This window comes from Callionymus lyra, chromosome 11 (assembly GCF_982586985.1).
Source record: "Callionymus lyra chromosome 11, fCalLyr1.hap1.1, whole genome shotgun sequence".
Taxonomy (NCBI): Eukaryota; Metazoa; Chordata; class Actinopteri; order Syngnathiformes; family Callionymidae; genus Callionymus; species Callionymus lyra.
In genome coordinates, this window is record NC_141828.1 from 24414836 (window position 1) to 24419627 (window position 4792).

Consider the following 4792-nt stretch of genomic DNA (forward strand, 5'->3'; position numbering starts at 1 on the left):
TACGCGATAGTGAACAAAAGGCGCAACGTTAAAGGGACAGTTCATTCAGGAAAACACTAATAGAAATAAATATTTAGAATTATAAAAGTATTGCAATTGTGGTACATGCTTGTCGTTTGAAAGAAAAAAGACACATCCTAACTTATTAAAGAACGTTACTATTCCTTTTTTTGTAATTGCAACATATTACCACTAGATGGTGGCATATTTACAAAAGGTATCTTGTTTGATTAAATGTCCCTTTTCAAGAGATTATTGTCATTATAAAAGGGTATTTTTTTTCTTGTATTGTTATATAAACAACAAAGTTAAATATGATAAATGATGCTTCCATCAAAAAGTATGTTTAATTGGGGGGGAAAAGCGGTTGAAGCATTTTCTAATCGAAACTGATATATTTGGTTGAATTTTCTTTTTTGTTTGGCCAATATTCTGGATACGATATATGTGTCCTAGTTATTAAAGTCCTCCAAATTGCTTGAATCGTTTTTCTAATTTAAGTGAAGTCAAACTAATATGGAAGTCTTTTTTATTTTTATTAACATAATGTTTTTGATTGAAGCAACGTTTTTGTACTATTGATTTTATTATTGAATGGAATTCTTGATTGACTCATGAAGTAAGAAAACCACCTTCATATGATACATAAATAGAGTTAATGTAATATAATATAAATAATAACACAGCACCAAACCCAAAGTAAAGAGTATCAAGTGTCATTATCAGTCAGCGTTTTGCTGTTAGAAGAGATTATCATTGTAGGGAGTGTTTATGGATGGTGAGGTGAGATAACCCGAACTACACTGAGGAAGAAACTGTCTCTGAGTCTTACTGCATGTTTAAATGTTCCTGTACTGAATTTATGTATATATATTATCGCTTTACAACACATTTGAAAACGTTTCAATATAAAAAATACTGTTTATTTTAGATAATTTATCATTTTGTTTGTATCCCATTTTAAATATGTTGTCTCATCCTTACCTTAACTTTAACTCTAACATTAAAATATATATATTTATATATATTTAATATGGTTCTTCTTTTGTTTTCATTCATTTTAAATGTTATCTATCTAACAACAACACTAACTTTGACCTTAACCCTAAACCACAGAAAACATATTTTTTATATATTTTATTTGATCAACTACATTTGAAAACGTTTTAATATAAAAATGATGATTATTTTTGAGAATTATTTGATTTATTTTTTTATTTTATTTTAGGTTCATTTTCTCATCCTTACCCTTTCCGTAACATTTTTCCGTTCCTTTAAACATGTGTAAAATATTTAATTTTAAAAACATTTGTGTATATTTTAAATGTGTTTATATTATTTATTTGTTTGTTCTTTAATTTTAAATTATTTCCAATTAATTTTATAATATAATTGACGCAAACTCTAAACCAAAAAATAATGACTATTCCTTTAAATTTAAATTTAAATTTTTTAAATAGAGTTTATTTTTAAGAATCCACTGTTTTTTTGTTTTCAATTAATTTTCTCATCCTCCAAAAATGCATTTTTTTCAATCATCTTTATCCCTTAAATCATTTTCATACATTCACTTCCAACCACTTTTTGTGACCTTCTAGTCCAAGTGAGAAAAAAGCATGAAAGATATCAGGAGAGTCTCTGGGTTAAATGATAAACCTTGTGTGGTACAACATTTTGGGTGAATGCAAGAACACACACACACACACACACACACACACAAAAACACACATACCACACTCTGCCCCGAAGGCTTGTGTTTATGGTCCATCTAAACTGCTCCAAATACTGGTTAGTAATTGACCTCTTGAACGACAGAGATTGAAGTTGAGAGCTTCAGTTTAAAGAGACTATGATGTGACTCTTGCTTCTTCTTCCTCCGTTTTTTATTGTCTCTCAACCTCCTGGGCCTCCTCCCTCCCTCCCTCCCTCCCTCCCTCCATCTCTGCACCTCTCTTCCTGCCATACCTCCATCTGTCACCAGGTCAGTCTCGCCAACAACGCTCAAAATGTGAACCAGTGAACGGTGATCTGCTGTGAGACGATGGAGCAGGAAGTGGATAAACGCTGATGCTAACATGTGATGACGATGGCTGGAGGCATGGGGGGGGATAGGGAAACCTCTTTGAGCAGGGAAGCAGAGAGTGACGGATGATGGCATACATACCAATGAGAGCGCTTTCATTTGGTGCATTACGAGCTCTGATTTGGTCTTTTGAGCTCTGGTTATATTATGACCACAGTGAACCTGAGGTCAGCAGTGGTCAGTGTCTGACACAAGGAAGAGAAGAACCTTTATACAACTGAGGCTTATCTTATGGAAGTATATAATATAATATATATAATCTTATCAGACGTATTTATATGACCTTTACACACTGAGTTCGCAGTGGTTTTTTTTCAATGTAGAAATAAATATAGTGTAAAATTTTCACATGTGAAAAAGAGATAAATTCTGTGTAATTAGTTTGGTTTAAAATATAAATTCAGTGATAACTATGGAAGTAAATATGTGCCCCTAGACTTTAAATATGAATATTTAACCAGAATCAAAATAAGATATTGAATTTTAAAATCCAACAACATTTTAAACTCTGTTATTCTTTTTACAGCAGACAGACATGTATTCATACAGAATTTTACATTTAATTTATTTCTACTTTGGGAGTGAAGAAGATGGATAGAATCAGGAAAGAGTCAATCAGGGGAACATGTTAGATGTTTAGGAGATAAGGTCAGAGAGGCCAGAATGAGATGGTTTACTCACGTACAGAGGAGGGATAGTGAGTGTATTGGTAGAAGGATGCTGGGGTTGGAACTGCCAGGCAGGAGGTCTAGAGGAAGACCAGAGAGAAGGTTCTTGGATGTAGTTAATAAGGACATGAAGAAGAAGTTTTTAAAATCTCATACACGTGTTCCAGTTCTGGCCTAAACATTCTGACTCAAGTCTTCCCATCCCTGCAGGTAGACTCACTCTCCTGACTGTTGAGTCATGTCTAACGTTTCCCTCGGAACACGACGGCCACAGTGATTATGAGCTCACAGATTAACTACGGGAGTTGAATTATTCTAATCCTCAATCCTCAGAGTGAGTGAAAAATGTTCGGCTAAGAACAATGAAATGCATCGTCACGTGATTTATCTCGGACCACTGAATAGTTAAAGGCGTCCTCTCCTCGGGGGGGCCATGTTTCACAGCGAGGGCGTCAGGATCAGATAAAAGGTGAAACCAGCTTCCTCTGATTCTCTTTGCTTGACTTAATGAGAGGAAACATCACTAAAAACAGTCTTGACCTTATGTTACGTTACAGACGAATCCCTGGGGAGCTCCGGTAACCAGGAGGGGGCTCAGACCATCATGCATCACCCACACAATCTTTTATGTCCTCCCATGTGAAATAAAGTAGTCAATCATTTGTCAGCGTGGCTTGCAGCGCATCTGCTCCGCGATGACTCACTAATGTTCAACAAAGAAGAGGGTCACATGTGCCGGGGCCCCAGACAATGAAAATGATCTTCACGGTTCTTTGATATGATTTCTCTTGAGTCTATCAAGACACACTCATTATTGTGGACACACCAGTGTTGTCATCTTCCGAGGCATAAACAAACACATCTTGAACACTTTCAAATGTAAGAATTATGGAAGTATATCAGTGCCATCAGAATAATGAATGTTTTAATCTAACATTTTAACATTTTAAACTTTGTTTTTTTTTATATTTGAAATGTTTTTTTAACTACTACATATATTTTTAACAATTGAGTATAACAATTTCGTTATTATTGTTTTCTATTTTTAATAATTGAATCTAATCATTTTTACAATGAAATGTTGATTTTAATATAATTATAATAATAATAATATAATAATATAATAATATAATAATTATAATATATAATAATAATAATTCTAATACAAATCTTAAAAATTATATATATTTTTTAATTAGTAGCCTTTTGAACTCAATATAAAATGTTCCTATAAAACTGCAAAGATTCTTTTAATTTTTTATTTTTTTAAATTATTGCTATAAACATTCTGTTGCACTGATACATTTCCATAAATACTTAAATCTAATTTGAATCTTTAAAATATACCTATGAAGAAATTGTTGTTACCCTTAAATTGATTGTAGCTACTGTTATTGAGCAAACTAGCTAAACTAGCAAGTTTAAATATCCTTAACTTTACATATAAAATGTATTTTTCTTATTTTAAAAAACATAGATTGTAATCTTATAAATATATCAAGATATAAATAGTTACAAAATAAATGTCTCCTTTATTCGACTGTAGGTCAGCCAGACAATAAATCATGCAGTTAAAATGTCCTTTACTTTAAAGTTAAAATGTGTTCATCTATATTTACAATTATACTATTCTAAACATTCACGAAAGTATCACAGTAATCATCTTAAAAGGGGAAATTGGTCTACAAAATGTTGGTGTGTAGGTTATATCTAAATACCTATTTGACTGTTTTCTCAGAGCTCATGGATGGATTTTTATTTTCTTAAAGAAAGCAGTTTAAAGAGTCACATTGTGTTCTTCTTTCAGTGGCTGGTGGTTTTTACTTTGTGTTTATTCAAAATTTCATTTAAAAAAAAAGTGTATTGTATTGTTAGTTTCAAGAAGCGTTATAGATTTATTTTTAAATTTGACTTTGATCACGTAAACATGTGTCATTACTTTATTATCAGATGAATAGACTTTGAACTTATAAAGAAGAAGCTTATCTCTTTGACAACCAACTAAAAAACGCCTTCTGTGTAAATCATTTGACAGCTCAAG